The following is a 21,230-nucleotide window of genomic DNA, read 5'->3' on the forward strand; positions in this document are numbered from 1 at the left end:
ACATTTACATCTACGTGATTATTCTGCTATTCACAATAAAGTGCCTGGCAGAGGGTTCAATGAACCACCTTCATGCTGTCATCCTACCGTTCCACTCTCTAACGGCACGCGGGAAAAACGAGCACTTAAATTTTTCTGTACGAGCCCTGATTTCTCTTATTTCATAGTGATGATCATTTCTCCCTATGTAGTTGGGTGCCAACAGAATGTTTTCGCAGTAGGAGGAGAAAACTGGTGATTGAAATTTCATGAGAAGATCCCGTCGCAACGAAAAACTTCTCTGTTTCAATTATTGCCACTGCAATTCACGTATCATGTCTATGACACTACCTCCCCTATTTCGCAATGATACAAAACGAGCTGCCCTTCTTTGTACTTTTTCGATGTCATCCGTCAGTCCCACCTGATACGGATCCCACACCGCACAGCAATACTCCAGAATAGGGCGGACAAACGTGGGGTAAGCAGTCTCTTTAGTAGATCTGTTGCATCTTCTAAGTGTTCTGCCAATGAATTGCAGTCTTTGATTTGCTCTACCCACAATATTATCTATGTGATCGCTCCAATTTAGGTTATTTGTAATTGTAATCACTAAATATTTAGATGAATTTACAGCCTTCAGATTTGTGTGACTTACCGCGTAATCGAAATTTAGCTGTTTTCTTTTAGTACTCATGTGAATAACTCCACAATTTTCCTTATTCAGGGTCAATTGCACTTTTCTCACCATACAGATATGTTATCTAAACCATTTTGCAAGTCGTTTTGATCATCTAATGACTTCACAAGACGGTAAATGACAGCATCATCTGCAAACAGTCTAATGCGGCTACTCGGATTGTCTCCTATGTCGTTAATATAGATCAGGAACAATAGAGGGTCTGTCCTTGGGCAACGCTGGAGATGAAAGGGTTGGCACGGGTGAGGGATTCGCGGCGGGCTGCATCAAGTCAGAAAAAAACAGGCTATGTAGCTCGTTTAAGAATCGATACCAGGGAATTGCAAAGACAGATGAATGCTGTAATAGAGGACAGGGCCTCGCCCAGTTTGCCTGCTCCCCTATTAGATTTAGCTGGTTAGCCTCTGTTTGAGCAGAGCAACAGAGGACATACTAGCCTTTCTGGATGACCAGTTGACAGCTACGAAGCTGGGCTTCTGGACAGATGAGCAGTTGTTAGATATGACCAAGTTGCGTTTGACGAGAGAAACAAAGACGTGTGGTACATTTGAGAAGCAAAATATCTCCAGAGAATTCCGTGGACAGTTAAGTGGGTATCACAAAGACAAAATGAGTCAGTAGAAAATATTGGTTACAGTGAGTACAAATTCACGCTATTTATTTGTTGCCGAAATTGTTAAAGTGTCTGTGTCGTGATTCAATCACTAGCTACGTGTTTGAACTAAATTGATATAAACTTTATATTGCCTCCTTAAAATTTGTTGCCAGCAGAAACCCTTAAGAGAAAACGAAGTGTTGTCACTGCTTATGTTAATCCTTACTGGGAGCAATATTTCACGTAGTTAAATTTTGTCTTAAAATGCGTATTTCTTTGATGTAATAAACTAGTGATAAAAGAAAAAAGCAAAGGGGCCTGGTCCTTCCTATTGTGTCCGGTTTGTAATACGTATTACGTCGGAAGCTAAGCTAATATACAGTGAGTGGGGACTGAGAAACGAAATACAGAGGGTGGAAGATACATACTCGGAGCTGCAGCTTTACTGTGAAGATAGGAGTGTTAGAAGAACTACAGGGAGAGTACCAAGTGATACGTCTCCCCTACGAATAACTGTGGAAACAGTTACATCAAGTGATGGATTTGGTGCTATGTGCGGTGTAGCGACATAGGACAGTTGAATGCAGGAGTTAGTCTGTGGAAAACTATACGCGACTGCGGATACGTATGATATACGGAAGCTTAAAACACTCAAATGCAGGTGCGAAGAATGAAATGCGGTAATAAGGCTACAGCGCAATGGTACACTGCAAAGTTGATTCGCTAGGGACAGGGGATTCTGAACAACATTAGGATGCTACAAAAGCTATCAGCAGAACTGATGGGTTATGTGAAAATGGCCAACAGAGCGGTGAATTGGGATCTGAATGTTAAACAGACCTAGTTGGATTTGCTGGACACGAGGGTAACTGTAGCAAGAGTTTTGCGAACACTGGCCGGCATTATAGGGGATACTTGAGTAGAGGTAACAAAATTCCAGGCGTCCAAACGCAGTGTGATGGATGGGCAGTTGAGCCCTACACTGTTATCTTCTAAGCAATTTGTGGCTGGTTATGTAAGATGCAGAAAAGGCTGCTAGGACCTCAGCACTACACCAGACGAAAAAACGCTGCCGTTATTTTATCACGATGCACGGACAGTGCTTGACTGTCTGGTCTGGTTTACGGTAGCAAGTACCAGCGCCTGTTGAGATGGAAGGTTTTCGGTTAGTATGTGCAAATTAGAACACAGGAAGTCATCCTACGTTTCAAATAAGGGAAGAATTATGCGTTAATGTAAGCGGACGAACTCCACCGCTGTCAGAGGGAGCAAATCACCATAGGCCTGACCCAAGTGATCCAGATTCACCGAGGAGCATGCGAGGGTGGGAGATACAGTTATTCCTAGGGGAATCATGAACAGTAGGATGCCCACGGAACGCGCTGCCAACTCGCTGTTATTTTCAAAGAGCCGATGTACACTGGACATAATCAAACCTTAGGGCACGCTGCGAGTAGATCTGCAAGGCAGTGGTTTGTTAATCAACGGCACAGCTTGCGACATCTCAGGACCAACTTTTCATTTCCCGACTACTTAAAACAGACTTACCACTGTAAACATGACACATTCTTTGCTGTGCTGTCCAGCTACACCTTTCGAAGTGCTCCTAGCTCTCAACCAACCTCAACAATACTTTGGGACCTGATCTTCTCCACTCTCCGAGGGGCTAATAACAAAGAGGACCCATTACTGAGGAAAACATGTACCGTCAAGTATAGCAGTACCGTATCGATCCACACCACAGAGTCATGGTAATGAGTGTTTCAGTTTAGAGTGATCTTGACTTTATTTTGTGCAGCCTGCATCTACTTGATGTGAAAAACTGCTCATCTACATTCGTCCTCTGCGCACCAGTTACCAGTCGACTGGGTGAACGAAGTAGGAATTAGTTAAGTATTCAACCACTGAACATTTTGACTTCCTCTGCCCACTAAATGTGTGTGCTGTGTTGGTTGACCTTTCCCAAAATATGAAAAGTTGAAAGACGATTACTGTTGATGAAGTAAAAGGTCCACGCGGTGGACACCAAACAGAAAAAGCTACTCCTTATGTTTCTGATATAGACTGCCATAAAAATGCGAAGGAACTGTTAATCAGAACGCAGGGAGGAGCTGTAGTCTAATTCACAATCGATTTATTGACCTTAAACAAGACAAGACCACAAAATTATTAAAGAATCATCATACAAAACATATTTATTTAACAAAAGCCTTACTAAAATGGGATCTATGGTGGACAAAGTGATATGCTGGGGATCGACACACGACACTAACCAGAACACTACTCGCTCTATCTCACTTCATACACGTGAATCCAGGTTATGGCATCAAACTATGCCTCCACCAAGCATCTTTATTGTACCATACAAAAAAAAGGAAAAATATGGTTCGAAAGAACAGGGTGCTGAGAAATAGATATTATAACCCTATTTCGCAGCAGCGAATACTTTACCATCCTACTAGTCAAGGTGGCCCACCACGATGCATTTGGCGACTGAAGTCATGGATGGCGGCAATTTGTTATTAAATGCACGTTCCCAAAAAACGCAAGTACGCGGTCTTGCGTTCGATAATTCAGAACACCGGTACTTCCCTAATAGCCTCTGAAACCCCACCGGATTCCAGTGTGCAGGTGGACCCATTTGCTGGTCTGCCAAACCAATTTGACTCCATGCCATGACTGTGCGTGTCGGAATACGTCAAATGTTTAGACGGCCGACTCAAGACAAATCAATACACCCAAGCATCACTCGTTGTGACCGTGATGATATAAGCAGTACCTCTGACGGTTCAGAAGGTGACTGGCACAGGCTCTCAGTCACACCCGAGCAAAGGTCACAAGTCTGACCATTTAGGTAGCAAAGGGCCAGTACAAGAGACTCGTACAAGAGTGACGATCTCCCTTTCTCTGTGTTGCCTCCTCAGCTCGGTCCAAAAGCACATTTCTTTTTTTGACTTCCCCCAATTTCGCACAAGCCAATCATGAGCTGGGGCCTGGCACTCTAAGCTTGGTGCTTGGTCTTTGCACTGCAAACTGATTTGACCAATCGGAGACTTAAAGTTAATTGGCAGAAAATGGAAAAAAATTCAGCTTTGCAGCCTCTTTCCCACACATTTGCCGTGTCTTTTGCTAACACAATACAGGGTGGAAGCACAGCCCTCCAAAAACAGCTTGTTATGTCCCCTGTTGTGTCCATTTCAAAGTTTGCAGGGAACGGCCATAAAATTGCATTGACAAAACAAGTTTCAAAACAGAGTCTGCACATCTGGGCGCCAGTTTTCCTGTCTCACGGACATTTGCAGAACGTTTACATTTCTTTTGGTGGCTTGCTCCTAACAAGGCCTACAATGCGCTGTTGGCGACTTTTCGGCGCTAGGCCGTATATCTGGACGTCTCGCACCAAAGCTAATGTGTTTCTGCACAATACGACCACGGCACAGGGCCGTCTGGAATTGTCTCTTCATCATTCTCCAGAAAAAATGCGCTTTGTCGCCCCACCAACACTGTACTTTTACTGCAGTCGCTTAAGTCGGCACCCTGTTCCTTTGAAAGCAGATAAAGCTTACCGTATTTCTTTCCCTAGAGCATGCAAACAAGACCATAAACTGCTGCCCACCATTTCATCACAATTTATGAAGTCAAATCGCCATAGATCGTATTCCCTACACCAAATCAGAAGTGAGAGTGTCCTGCAATCTCTCAAAGAGTCTTCATTACTGAAAATTAACTTGCTTATGAAATAAACATTTTCGAGATCAGTCTGGATATCAACGTAAAAATGCAGACAGCGCCATTTATCTTCATGATTTATGGCTTGCAGGAGCTGCAGTTTGTATGGTTTCACTCTTAATCGCTTACAAATGATTTTGGCTGCGGGTTGTTCATTTCTGCACTAGTACGCCAGGTAGACTTCATTGGGACTTCGCAACAACATGTCCCTCACACAGTCTACTGTCAGTTCTAACTCGCCCGGTAGGGCCTAAATGTTTTGTATAGCACAAGCAACAATCTTCCTCGAATTTCTTTTACCACTTCACTATGCTGTTGCAAACTGGTGGTGTCTTGCGAATCTTGCCACCAACAGCACATACATTATCGATTGACAACAGGCAAATTATAGCACACTGACTGCTTTCACTACCTGGTTCGCCGCCGTTTTCAGCAACTACGGTCCATGGCCACCCTTTCGGGGGTTTTCCGAACTAACTTTGAAGCACCACGTTAAAAAATGAGTTGTTGATTCACCTCGGAAAATGCTGACCGCAGTTGGCAACGAAACGTCAGGAAGACGATGTTTTACAGATCGACCACGGCCCCTCACCCCCGAAGTATTAACTAATGAGAAACTGTGAGAGTTTGGCCTTCACATACTGTATCATTTGTTACCATACGTTCACCCAAATCGAATTTTTTAAACCATTTCATTTACTTTATACAAGGTGTCCTGGCTACAGCTACACAAAAACACTTGTTTATATTTCAATTCCTATTAATATTTGTAAGTTTACTAGTCGAACACTGTAAACAGCAGTCAAACATTTTTATGCATTTTGGTACAGCTCAATGTGAGCACCGCATTTTGCTCGACAGATACCGAAACAGTACTCCACTTCTCGTCCCGTGTTCATAAACACGACAGGTGTTCTAGCCTCTCCTGCAGGATGAATCCCTTGTCTCAAATCTAGCAGTTCTGTAATCAGTGTCCGTGACAAATTCCCATTCACTGAAGTCCAGCAGAGTCAGATAAGGAGACAAAACGTCTCAAGCAGAAATGTGATAACATCCCCCTGATAGTTGGGCAGTGCACCATCCTCCTGACACCTGTGGAACTGCATAGTTCGCCAACATATCGACGTAAGTGTGCCCCGTCCATAAAATAGATGAACCAGTCGCGCCAAGTTCATGTAATCCCACCCACACATTAACTTTTTCGTGTGTCAAGTTCCTCCAAAAATCTCACTTTCCCATATTCGACAGTTATGTCGGTTAATTTTGCCACTTTGCCACAGTCTTTGAAGGTAGTTTCATCACTGAACAGCACTTCATTGAGATAATGGTTGCTTTCCTTCATAAGACGCAACATTTCAACAGCAAAATCACATCGCCCTCGTGCTTAATGTGATGCAAAAGTTGGATTTTCCTGAACACGCAGCTAGAGACGTCTGTGCTCAGTGTGGTGCACCCTCCAACCCGGTATGGCTAGTTCCCTTCTAGCTTGTCTAATGGATTTACGCGGGCGGGTAGCGAATGCTTCACGCGCACGTTCCACTATCTCTTCAATCACGAGCGTTTTAGGATTTAGATAGAGCTCACAGTGGAATGATTCCGCTGGCGTGTAATGCCCGCTTATATAGAGAACGCGTGACCTTCGTTACGTAACGCGCTGATAACGGACTTAGACTCAACGCGCACCAGCGGGAAAGAAAAATAGCGTACGCGCGGTGTAGTCGTACTAACAGCGCGCGTCTGCTGGTGCGCCGACCAAGCGCCGAGCCAAGCGGGTTGCGTAACCAGCCGCCTAGACGCCCAGCGGCCAGTTCGGCACTATGCTTTGCTAATTTTTTCAAACTGTTGCATCCTTGAGCCCCCGATTACCAGATGTACATCTAGCGGTTCTCGGCTGACGCCCCCGGTTACAGGAGTCAAGGATAACACTTTATTAATAATTGTAGTGCAAAGTAATATCACCAGTTACAGTTACATTCTCAGCAAGTACACAACTCCTTTCATCCATACATGTATTTTCTCATCATTAGAAACTCTCCTACAAGAACGAGTATAAAGAGTGAAAGGCATATTACTGTAAACAGAACTAGGTCTACTCTGGTTCTTCGGGTCGACACCACAGTGCCACGTCTTGTAAGCGATTACATATCGGTCGGCAAAACGTTTCTAGTCCAGGTAGCGATGCATTCCCACAGCGGACAATTGCGTGTGTAAACCACCCACTTCCAGCTGCTCCAGTAGCAACATCGAGTGAAAAATTAACTCGACATCCACGAAAGAAAAAAAAATGGGTCCATTAAGAATAACAGACTGTGCAGTGCCATTTCCTCCAAGTTTATTGTCCGCAGCTCGTGGTCGTGGGGTAGCGTTCTCGCTTCCCGCGCCCGGGTTCCCGGGTTAGATTCCCGGCGGGGTCAGGGATTTTCTCTACCTCGTGATGACTGGGTGTTGTATGTTGTCCTTAGGTTAGTTAGGTTTAAGTAGTTCTAAGTTCTAGGGGACTGATGACCTCAGATGTTAAGTCCCATAGTGCTTAGAGCCATTTGAACGATACACACGTCATCGGCGCCACCGCATGCCAGTCTACAAACACATAATTAGCTTGGAAAATAAACTTGGAGGAAATGGCACTGCACGGTCTGTTATTTTTAATGGTCCTTTTTTTTTCGTGGATCAGACTTACAGGTTCTCTAAAATGGATTTACACGTGGGGTAATCCAGTTCCGTTCTCTTCTTGCACCCCGCTGAACATTTGTTACCGATTTTAACTCTGCTAGCAGTAGCACGCATTGCAACTTTCGTTTTGGCGTCCACATATTGACTATCCGTCTTCCTGCTGCACAGTAAACATTTGTGCGCATGCGCACGGGTTCGCCTTAAGACTCAGCGCTGTTCGTGAACTGGTGAGGATTACCTACTTCTTGGAGAGTGTCTCTGTCGTTTGGGAATTTACCCAACAACATAAAATATCAAGTTATTTTGTTATAAACATTTGTTTGTGTATACCTCCGATGCTGACACCATGTAGTTGGACAGTATATGCGTGTCACTCACATACAAATAAAGAGAGAACGGTCTCTGTAAGTCAATCATTGTACACATGGTTGCGAGACTTCGGCTGTTCAATATAAAATATCGAGAAAAAAATATCTTCAGCCGTCTAAACTTCCAGTTATTTTAATTCAGCAACCGCTGCGGCCGAGTGTTTCTACGCGCTTCAGTCCGGAACCACGCAGCTGCTACGGTCGCAGGTTCGAATCCTGCGTCGGTCATGGATGTGTGTGTTGTCCTTAGGTTAGTTAGGTTTAAGTAGTTCTAAGTCTAGGGGACTGATGACCTTAGATATTAAGTCCCATAGTGCTTAGAGCCATTTGAACCATTTAATTGAGCAGCCAGTTTCAGCGCTTACATTACGCCATCTTGAGGTCTCTGGACCAACTGTAGGAAGGTCCCCACTCGGCAGTTTCAGAGCTTCATCACACCATCTTCCGGCCTCCTGACCGACATACAGGAAGAATCCTACCTCTGGTCGAGTCAAAACAGAGGCCAGCGTTAACTGACTGGTATCTGTAGATTTCTCCTTGACACAGTGATCCCTTGGGTAGTCATTCGGCAGTTTCAACGCTAGATTACGCCACCTTCAGGCCTCCTGACAGACATGTAAGAAGAATTCCGCCTCCTGTGCAGCCAAAATGAGGGCCAATATTCATTGACTGGTATCCGCAGATTTCTTCTTGACACAGCGATCCCTGCGATTATCACTCGGCAGTTTCAAGGCTACATTACTCCATCTTCAGGCGTTGTGACCAACATATAGGAAAAGTCCCACCTATGTTGTTGTTGTTGTGGTCTTCAGTCCAGAGACAGGTTTTGATGTAGCTCTCCATGCTACTCTGTCCTATGCAAGGTTCTTCGTCTCCCAGGACCTACTGCAACCTACATCCTTCTGTATCTGTTTAGCGTATTCATCTCTTGGTCTCTCTCTACAATTTTTACTCTCCACGCTGCTAAATTGGTGATCGCTTGATGTCTCAGAATATGTCCTACCAACCGATCCCTTCTTCTGGTCAAGTTGTGCCACAAACTTCTCTTCTCCCCAATTCTATTCAATACCTCCTCATTAGTTATGTGATCTACCCATCTAATCTTCAGCATTCTTCTGTAGCACCACATTTCGAAATCTTCTATTCTCTTCTTGTCTAAACTATTTATCGTCCACGTTTCACTTCTATACAAGGCTACACTCCATGCAAACACTTTCAGAAACGACTTCCTGACACTTAAATTTATACTCGATGTCAACAAATTTCTCTTCTTCAGAAATCCTTTCGTTGCCATTGCCAGTCTACATTTTATATCCTCTCTACTTCGACCTTCATCAGTTATTTTGCTCCCCAAATAGCAAAACTCCTTTACTACTTTAAGCTTCTCATTTCCTAATCTAATTCCCACCTATAGACCAGCCAAATAGGGGACAGCACTCACTGACTGGTATCCATAGATTTCTTTTAGACACGGCGATCCCTTTGATCGTAACTCTGCAAGTAATAATCGAAAGGGTCACTGTGTCAAGAATAAATCTACGGATACCAGTCACTGAATGCTAGCCCACAGGGGTGGGATTCTTTCTACACGTCGGTCACGGAGCCTGAAGATGGCGTAATGTAGCGCTGAAACTGCTCGCTCAGATAAAACAATTGGAAATTGAGACGAGTGAAGGTGTTTCGATTCGACCTTTTATAAACAGAGAATGGGTGGCGTGAGGGACAGAAGAGGGGGAAGACGGGTGAGAACGACTAGTACGAAGACAGGGTGGAAATTACGGGACGAGAGAGGTAGGGCACCTTTATTTTGGTAGCGATCCTACAAGCTCGTTTCAGTGAGCAACAGCACTTTCGCGAGAACCTGTTCGCTTCAGCTGGGCTGGTAGTGATCGCTGAACACTGGAGCACTTGCCGCCCCCACGCAGCGGCCTCGAGGGAGATGCCGAATTGCGGTTTTGATGCCTCGGCGGAGGAGAGAGGTGAAGTGCCGTAAAATCTCGTTAAACTCGCGCCCGGGCGCGCACGACTTGGAGTTGTCTGCGCGGCGCGGCGCGGGCTTAGGGCCGCCCTCCAAACTCTGCGAGTGAGTCGAGGGCCGCGCCGGCTGGCCCGCAGCCCTCTCCACGCCATAATACCGCCAGCCGCCGCCAGACTGCGCCACCGCCCTAAGCCACTTTGGAAACAAAGACGCACCAACAGCTCCTCCTCCAGACACGCGTCTTCAAGTGATTGTTTCCGCGGCAACGACACTCGGTGTCTCCCACCAAACCCGCCTCCCCCTCTGTCCCTACCTTCCCAAGCTCTCGCGACACACACACACACGCACACACGCACATACACACACACACACACACACACACACACACACACACACACACACACACGTACGTACGTACGCTCCAGAGCAGGTGACGTCGCTGGGCCGTATTTTCCGTCAGAGGAGTGGCTCTTGCCTCTCGCGAACGCAATATTGTGCGGCAAGGCCGTAATGCCGCAAGGAAGCTTTTCTGCGTGCCGTATAAGAATTTACACTGCGGTCTTTAAAAAGGCAACAAAATTGCTGGGTTCTACGTCGGAGGAGACGTCTGAAGGTTAAGTACGCGTGGGAAATTAAGGCTGAAAGCTGCTATGGTAATATATGACACACTACGGTGATTTCTAAGCACCGCGTTCGTAATTTACACGATATTTAGCGAAATTATCAGCAAACAGAACAGAACTTCAGACTTTAAAAATGCAAAGCAACAAACTGGCTTTATATGTGGACATACGAAATCGCAGAAAAGAGAAATGGTACGAATTACCATTACAGAAGAATGCTGAAGATTAGGTGGGTAGATCACATTACTAATGAGGAGGTATTGAATAGAATTGGAGAGAAGAGAAATTTGTGGCACAACTTGACTAGAAGAAGGGATCGGTTTGTAGGGCATATTCTGAGGCATCAAGGGATCACCAATTTAGCATTGGAGGGCGGCGTGGAGGGTAAAAATCGTAGAGGGAGACCAAGAGACGAATACACTAAACAGATTCAGAAGGATATCGGTTACAGTAGGTTCTGGGAGATGAAGAAGCTTGCACAGGATAGGGCTTGCACCAGTCTCTGGACTGAAGACCACAACAACAACAACCATTTTCTATAGAATTGGTAGATTTTGATGTAACTTTTAACTAACTTCCGACAAAATCTATACTGAGAGCCCTTAAGAAGACTAGACAGTAATCCAGTCTATCTTAGTACCGTAAACCGTCAGTAGTTTAGACTCCACTAATTTTTCATCATGATGCGAAACGCCGCGTTAGTGTACCAGACGTTCCTCGCCCCAAATTCATTTATTGTTAAATGCCGAACGTACACCCCCTCTTCGCACTCACTTCACCCTTGACCGACAATGAATAACGTATCATTCATTTGTTACAAACATACAATAAAGTCAGAGCCTGGTAATTTCGCTTGCTGTAACGAGTGCATTCAACTTCAGATGGCTGCCTCACCTTTTTCTTGTACTACACTGACTGTATAAAAAAGTGAAGCACCCAGATAACGTGGTCGGAAGTCAATGTAACTCTGTACGCGTACACACCATCTGGAGGTATGTTCGAGGATTAAAGGAGCACTTCCCTGTGAAAGGTAGAGCGACACCAGAATGTGGTAGTGGTGTTCGTGTTTGTTGTTGTTGTTACTGTGTCTAAGAATGTAAGGAGTGTGAATATCGTCAAATGAGATCACTGTTAAGAGAGAAGAGAGGCCGTGTACTCGTGTGATGCAGCATTATCAGCAAATGGCAGAGTTTCAATGTGGCCTCGTTCCGAGGCCTCATTTGGCCAGTATTTAGATTTGAGGGGCATTCGTATTTCACAGTGGCCCGACGTTCGTTAACGGAACGCATGGTCTGTCAAACTTGTTGTGAGCGTTCCGGTCGACCACGTGTGACCATCGCAAGGGAGAGTCGCTCATCATGCACGTGGCACATCGTAACATCATCACATCTGCTCCTGCCATCAGCGGACAAGTGATGGACTCCATGCAACATTTATGCCCCCACACCATTGCTCAAATACAAGCTGCAACCGGACAACAGAATTACTGTCCCAAGCAAAGGCTGCCGTAAATACCATAACAGAAACGGCTGTGCTTCAAATGGTGCTGTGACTGGGAAGCTTAGACTGATGATGATTAGTCCCTTTAACCAACAAACCAAACAAACTGTTTTCAGCGTGGTTCTGCACGATCACGGATGACCATCGTGGTGTATTTCGGCAACCTCGTAAGAGGTCCCATTCTTCCAGTGTTTTGGTCTGGCGTTATGCTGTGCAGCTATCGGCTATGGCCAACAGCCTTGCCGCAGTGACAACACCGGTTCCCGTCAGATCACCGAACGTAAGCACTGTCGGGTTGGACAAGCACTTGGATGGGGAACCATCCGGTCTGCCGAGCGCTGTTGGCAAGCGGCGTGCACTCAGCCCTTGTGAGACAAACTGAGGAGCTACTTGATTGAGAAGTAGTGGCTCCGGTCTCGGAAACCGACATACGTCCGGGAGACCGGTGTGCTGACCACATGCCCCTCCATATCCGCATCCAGTGACGCCAGTGGGCTGAGGATGACACGGCGGCCGGTTGGTACCTTTGGGCCTTCATGGCTTTTTCGGGAGGAGTATCGGCTATGACTTCAGGTCATCACTGGTAGTGATTGAGAGAACTCTGACGGCATACCGGTAATTCATGGACATTCTGCGTCCTCATGTATGAGCTCTTATGCAAGAGTATCTCGGTGCCATTTTTCAATAGGACAATGCATGTCCACAGATGGCACGTGCCTCTATGAACTGTGAGTGACCTTGAGTTACTCCCGCGGCCTGAAAAATCCCCAAGTCTGTCCCCAGTGCCTGTATCCTGAACATCAAGGACCAGTTAGAACAGTTGAGGGCCAGCTTCCCTGAGGAGATTGTGAATTTTACTTGATTTTGTACTCACCTTAATAGCATCACATCCCCTCCTTTCGTTTCCTTGTCTCCTTTGGATGCTTCAATTTTCTTGTCAGGCAGTGAATGATGGGCCATTTTTCATTGTACTTCCCACAAAATGCTTCGTCTGAAATTTGTAATTTGACATCGTACTGAGAACATATTTTGACGTTTCTGGTCACACCACACCTGCATTTGTTCTGTTTACAAAGAGTGACAAATTAAACCTTTAGAAGCTTCGTGTACGTCTACATTTACACCATACTCTGCAAACCATCATAAGGTGTGTGGTGGAGCATACTTCTGGTATCAATAAGTGATCCCCCCTTCCCTTTTCCTATCACGAAGGAGCATAGAAGAATGACTGTCGGTAGGGCTCTGTATTACCTCTAATTTCTCGACTTTTCTCGTATTTCGCGAGATGAGTGTGGGAGGAAATAATACGTTGTCCAACTCTTCCCGAAATGTACTTTCGAAATTTCAGTTGAAGACCTCTCCGTGACGCAAACCGTCTGTCTTGTGGCGTCCGCCACTGGGGTTTTCTGAACACCTCTTTAACGCTCTCACACGGACAAACGATCTTGTGACGAAACACACCGCTCTTCGTTGATTCATCTATGTCTCTTCTCTCACTTCCTACCTAGTAAGGGTCCCAGATAGATAAACAATACTCAAGAAGCGGCCGAAGAAGCGCCTTGTAAATCATGTCCCTCTTGGATGAGTAACATTTCCTTAAGATTCTTCCTATGAATCTCAGTCTGACATAAGGTTTTTCTAGTATTCCACTTAAGGTCGTTCTGGATAGATCGCACAAATCGTATTTGACCAGTGACCAGTTTCAGTCCAGATGCGGACATCCTCAGACCGCACTCTGGAATACAGAGTACTATAAATATTGAGGGACATACAGATGAAATATAAGCTACGTAATAAAAATAAAACGGAGGTGTATCCGAAGTTGATGTGTGGAGGTGTATCTGCAGAGCAGGAACTGCAGAATTTTCCAGATGCTGCCAGTTGCTGGAGAACCAACGATGCAATGTGGTTAAATAGCGGAAGCTCCGCACCCTAGTAGTATCCACACGACATTCGTATCCAATAAAATGAATGCTTATTGAATAAATGACGAAAACACTGACATAGAAATATCTATTTATAGTTCTGATCGCAAGATTTGCCAGTATACAGAGGGGTCCAAAAAAATGTATCCACTGTTGAAAAGTCCATAACTTGCAAACCAATTGACGGAGTTGTCTCATATTTGGTGAAAGTGTAGCTTAAAGTCCAACTCAAAAATATCGCTGTAGGTGTTCGAAATGGTCACCATCAACATCCACACACAAACGATGTCGCCGAACTGCACCTCGAACTACTGACTGCAACGTGTTCAGTTGGATATATGCACATGAATGTACGATGGATTCTCGAAGTTCATCCAATGTGCATGGCTTTTGTCGATAAACGACGTCCTTCAGTTTTCCCCACAGGTAAAAGTCCAGAGGACTTAGGTCTGGGGAACGTGGTGGGCCCGCCATGGTGGCCGAACGGTTCTAGGCGATACAGTATGGAACCGCGCGACCGCTACGGTCGCAGGTTCGAGTCCTACCTCGGGCATGGATGTGTGTGATGTCCTTAGTTTAGTTAGGTTTAAGTAGTTCTAAGTTCTAGGGGACTAATGACCTCAGAAGGTAAGTCCCATAGTGCTCAGAGCCATTTTAACCATTTTTTGAACGTGGCGGATACTCCACAGCACCTCTACGGCCTATCCATCTTCCTGGTAGGTTTTCGCCGAGATACGCCCTAACACGATTTTGTTTGATACTCATTTCTCCATCGCCGTTGAACCTCATTAATGTTTTCGTACTTAAAATACAACTTCAAAACTGACTTCCTTTCATCGAATGTAAGCCTTGCGCCAGCCATATTTACTCGAGTAACTAGGTGCAACTAAGAACAGAACACTGACTATTTGGCGACTGTCATCTGACAAAATAAAACAAAGCAATACAACGCTTGTGTGACGATTGCCAGAACTACAAACTATTACACTACTAAAGATGAGACAACTCCGTCAATTAGTTTGCCAGTTATGGGCTTTTAAACAGTGGATACATTTTTGGACCCCTTTGCATTTGTGATGCAAAGAATGAAAACATAAAGTACCACACAATAAAATGTCCTCCAGTACTACAGGAGATAGGCAAAATAATGTGAACAGTGGGAGTAATGGGATGGTTGTGTTTGACGCTCAACAATGCAGGTGAGGCATGTGTTGCGCTGGACTGCGCATGTTCAGTACGGACTACGCAGCAGTGCAGGATCTTTACGAGGAGTGCACACTTCGTATTTGCATTCACAGGCCGAGGTTGAAGTGCAATGATAGACGTAACAGAGTTCCAAAGAGGGCAGACTGTGGGGGCCCAATAAGCTGGAGCATCAATAACGAAGACATCCAACTTTCTGAATGCTTCAAAAGTAACTGTTTCAACAGTCATGGCGGCCTCCACAAAATATGGAAATACATCAACGTGTAAAAGTAATTGTGGGTGCAAATCAAATCTAAATGACAGATATCGTCGTACGCTAACACTAACTGCGTCAAAACAATACAAAACTACGGCTGCTAAAGTGACTGCAGAGCTCAATAGCCATCTTCGAAACCTCGTATCTACCGACACTGTCCGCCGAGAACTCCATAAAGCGAATTTTCATGGTCGAGCTGCTATACCGAAACCATCAGTGACGACAACCAACGCAAAGAAGCGTACAACATAGTGTCAGAAGAATAAATCCTGGACGGCTGATCAGTGGAAACACGTCATCCGGTCCAAAGAGTTAACGTTTTCGTTATTTGAAACATCGGGCCGGGTTTACATTTGGAGAAAGAAGCCTACAATCCTGATTGCTTGATTCCAACGATTAAACATGGAGGTGGAAGTGTGCTGGTGTGGGCAGCTATATCATGGTATTCCGCTGGTACCATCATTACTCCCAGACGCTGTATTACAGCCAACGATTATGTGAACATTTTAGATGATCAGATGCACCCCATGATTCAAATGTTGTTCACCCTCAATGATGCCATATTTCAGGACCATAATGACTCATTCACACAACCAGGACAGTACAGTCGTTGTATGAAGAGCATGCGACTGAACCGAACGTCTTCCCTGGCCAGCACAGTCCCTTGTGGGTCGTACTGGACCGCAGACTCCGCAGCAGATTTCCGCCTGCCTCGTCACTACAGGAGTTAGAAGAGGTTCTGATCGAAGAGTGGCACAACATTTCACTGGAGACTATATAATCATTATATGCCAGTATTCCAAGAAGAATCGCAACTGTATTACGGGCGAGGATCGAACCCCTTATTAATAAACCATTCCCAAGTAAGTACAAGTGTTCACATTATTTTGCCTATCCCCTGTATGTATAAAGCGCCTCATTACTTAGCAACACATACATGACTACAAAATGTTTGTTAGCAGCTTGTGTATGGTATCTAATTATAATATCGCATTTACTTGCTTATTTTAAGTTTAGACTGTAAAATATAACATATTACAGCGAAAATTAACGTAAAGTAAGAAGCCAACAGCATTGCTATTGCATTGTCGTCTACAGAACCACCTGCATGTACAGGATGCCTTCTGGTTACATAGCAACGTGCAGCATGTCGATAACCGTCAAAGATGATACGATGTAATGAGGTATGTCTAGATGGTTGCTCTAAAGTGTTGATAGCAAGTCAAATGTTGCACAGAAATAGTTGTTAAAGGTAATGTAGAAGTAATTTAATACTGTTAAATTGCTTATTTTGATTTACATTGTAAAATATAGCGTATTAAAAAGCTAACAACATAGCTAATGCACTGCCCTATACAGTATCACCTGCATATTCAGGACGCTATTGGTTACTTAGCAACGTGCAGCATCGATAGCTGTCAAAGAGGTTACGCTGTGACGAATTACGTCTAGCTGGATGCTGTGAAGTACTGCTTGCAAATTAACTGGCACACAAAAATAATTGTGAAAACCTATTTAGGTATTCTCTATTGCTACTGAGTTGCTTATTTTGAGTTTACACTATGAAATGAAATGTAATAAAAAGAGAATTAAAATTACATAAGAAGTCAGTAACATCGCTGATCACAGTGCCCCTGTGGGACTGTGTCCGTATGCAAGACGCTGCTGCTCATTTATCAACGCGCAGCAAATCGACAACAGTCGAAGATGTAATAAAAATGTCTTCCTGGTTGCTGGCATAGAGTACGTATATTTATGGAGTGAGCATAGCCTACTGCACATGTTCTCAACATCAAACAGAGCTAGTCCCACGATTTTGGGATGACGATCGTTGTCTACAATTTGTGGTAATAGCAAACATTTAATATTACACGTATTCGCCTTCTCTTATGTGCATTTCTGTTGCGTTTTAGTAACAGTTATGGTGCAGTATTGTCATTGCTACGGATGAAGAGAGAGGTATGCGGAAGAAGGTCCAGTTATATTTCATAGGTATGCACAGAAAATGTATAATTGTAAATGAGGCACTTTATATGCTGAATGAAGTCTTTTGCTGTAGAGATAAATCCTGCCATCTTACGGCCATGTGTTTACGAGACATGTACTATGCAGATTTGCAAGTGTGTTCGAGTAAACTGAGAGTCAATGTATGTCTATTGGTTTTATGTTAATAAGCAGACAAAATTTCCTCCTGTTTATATAGGTTCTCAGACCCTTGTGTGAATCTAAGTATTTCTAAATGAGACACTTTCCTCAATTCGTTGCAACGTAGTTAAATACAACTGATTCGACAATATGAATCAGTGCCATAAAAATGTAAAAGAAATGTTGTGGGCTATAATTTTTTTTAGTAGACCAGAATTAGCGAATCGATGTTGCTTTTCTTATTTTTTGTGTATAGTGTTTGGTTTTACATTTCTGGTTATATGGCGAAAAAATGTTATAAATATTTTACTTGTCTATAAAAAGCAGAAGGGTGAAATAAAGACACACTGAAGCAAGTGGTACAAATCGCTGACCGTATTTATTGTAACAATTTCATAGTCCCAAAAGAGTTTTTTTTTCGTGTCATTTCGGCACCGTCTATGGTGTCAATGTAACGTAATCAATTAGAACAGATATTCTGATATAAATAAATGCAACAGAAAAAGTAAGAAAATTGTGGGCTATCACTTCTTATTCTGTTACCGCTATATCTTAGATATAGAGGAATCTGAGGTATGATACTGTTGTGAAAAAGCACAGTACCACCACTAAATTGCTAAGATGTCCGTATAACTAGTGTGCAAAGTTTCTCGCTCCTTTAGAAGGTAATCTCTCTGTAGCAGCGAAGTAACAACACTCAAAATACGCTAAGTGTTATACGGACTAAAATGAGCCTTCCCAAAATCACGTGACGTGAGCTGCAGGAGATGTTGCGGACAGAAATCTCATTCAGTCTCTTTGTTGCTAGGAGGTCTAAGACTACATTCGAGAGTTGGGTCTCTAACTATCTACTCGAAGTAATTTTCGGACAAGACATTCAGAATAATCCCTGATTCTGGCACTAGTTTCAATAGCACGACTCTACCAATCTACACCTGGAAAGTTGAAGTCGTAGTGGCTGATGCAACTGCGTTTACGGAAGGCAGTTCGTGTCTGATCTCAAGGGAGTGCACTCCAAACGTACTCCGCTACCCTAGTAGTTGCTTCCTGCGTATGCTGCACGCCTGATCTATTAAGGGGATTGGTTCAAATGGCTCTGAGCACTATGGGACTTAACATCTGAGGTCATCAGTCGCCTAGAACTTTGAACTGCTTAAACCTAACTAACCAAAGGACATCACACACATCCATGCCCGAGGCAGGATTCGAACCTGTGACCATAGCGGTCGTGTGGTTCCAGACTGTAGCGCCTAGAACCGCTCGGCCACCCCGGCCGGCTATTAAGGGGAATCCTACAGGTCTCCAACATAGCGGTTGTAGAGAAATTTCCATCCGATGCCGTCGCAGATCGTCTGAGTCTCTGGTTTAGACCTTCCACTCTGCTTTCACACCAGAGGATCGCGATCGACCCTGGATACGATGCTACAAATACTCATCTTTGTCTTCCGTGCGTGCGATACTAGTTGCTTCCACCAAATCAGCCATCTGCCGAAAGGTGCCGAGGATGGCCACAAAACCCAGGCAGCCGGCGTCGTTGGTGTCGACATGTGCCGCTATTTGCAGCTGTTGCTCCCAGTGCGTCCGATTCCCCTCCTGCAGAGCCCCCTCCATATTACGGAATTACGGACGAGACCCCTTGGAATCACTCTGGATATAAAATTTAACCAATGCCATTAAAATTCACTACAGACTAGTAGTAAATATACAACAAATGCGTTATGCCCATTGGTGACGTAGGTTTAGAATAAAGCAAAGTTACGTAAATACAACTCAGACCCCGCTGCAGGGGGTGATACGAACGGACGATATCGGTGATACAGACGCACCATTCACGGCCGTACTGTTATATGCGCGGATCCCACACAAGGTCAACTGCAACAGACTAAAAACTAATCTTAAAAGCTAATAACAGTGCACTGTTTTTCAATAAATTAAGGACAAAATGGTTCAGGTGGCTCTGAGCACTACGGGACTTAACTGCTGTGGTCATCAGTCCCCTAGAACTAAGAACAACTTAAACCTAACTAACCTAAGGACACCAAACACATCCATGCCCGAGGCAGGATTCGAACCTGCGACCGTAGCGGTCGCGCGGTTCCAGACTGTAGCGCCTAGAATCTCTCGGCCACACCGGCCGGCCAAATGAAGGACATATTCTGCTACATAACAACTTGCAACCTGAATATAAATTAGTAAAAACATCTACCCAGTAACTACATATGGTGATAATCAAACTATCAGTATATGCAAGTCAAAATTACAATGCGTTATACAGTCCTTAACAAATGGCTAACACCAGAATGCAGTACGAGACGACGAGACAAGGTTTCAGTATCCAAAAATTATTTTACCAAATGATTGTCCGTAATAACTACACTGAAACAATACCTCTTGTTAAAATGAACTGCGCTGTTTTCACCATCAGACCAGTAAACTCTCAGCGCCCAAAATTCTTTTGAAAATGCTTGTCTCTAATAACTGCAGTGAAAAGGGCAGATCTTCACTTCACTGTTTTTAAATAGAAGGAAAGACAAAACTATTACGACAAAATTTATTTTACCGATAGTTGTCCATAAAAACTGCAGTGGAAGGGAGGCTCTGATTAAAGTAAGCTTCATCACTGAAATAAGCTTCACTTCTATCGGAATGAACGCCGACAGAGAACAAACACAGTAACAGGGTTGAGAGGAAACTGGTCGGAGTACCACGATGTTAACGCGGCAAGCACACAGTTTACAGTAACAAGCTCACCACAATAGTTGATAACTTAATAGCGAAGGGCACTCCACAATCTCAGCTCACGCAAATTTCCAGAGTGTACCTGAGCTGTGCACGGCTCGTGTTCATCCCGTTAATTGTTTGGCACCTTCTATTACGGTAGTGCCACCTCGTTTTCTTATTCCATTTACTGGCGTCACTAACTTCCTGTCTTGCTCGCCTTGAGTGGCAGCAGCAGCGCATATCGATAAGCGCACTGTCGTACCATCTCTGGAGCTTCCGATAGTAGTTCCGGGTCGTCGTGTGTCGGGTAGATTGAGTGGGAGACGCACCAGCAGTGCAGTCGGAACGGAGCAGCAGTCGCGGACGGACCACCAGTCCAGTCGGCCTGCTGACGTGGAGCAGCAAGCAAGCCCCATCCCGCGAAGTCGGGCTGGAGCCGCTGGAGCCATTTGAACCAATCCCCTTAATAGATCAGGCGTGCAGCATACGCAGGAAGCAACTACTAGGGTAGCGGAGTACGTTTGGAGTGCACTCCCTTGAGATCAGACACGAACTGCCTTCCGTAAACGCAGTTGCATCAGCCACTACGACTTCAACTTTCCAGGTGTAGATTGGTAGAGTCGTGCTATTGAAACTAGTGCCAGAATCAGGGATTATTCTGAATGTCTTGTCCGAAAATTACTTCGAGTAGATAGTTAGAGACCCAACTCTCGAATGTAGTCTTAGACCTCCTAGCAACAAAGAGACTGAATGAGATTTCTGTCCGCAACATCTCCTGCAGCTCACGTCACGTGATTTTGGGAAGGCTCATTTTAGTCCGTATAACACTTAG

Source organism: Schistocerca americana, chromosome 1 (genome assembly GCF_021461395.2).
Source record: "Schistocerca americana isolate TAMUIC-IGC-003095 chromosome 1, iqSchAmer2.1, whole genome shotgun sequence".
Lineage (NCBI taxonomy): Eukaryota > Metazoa > Arthropoda > Insecta > Orthoptera > Acrididae > Schistocerca > Schistocerca americana.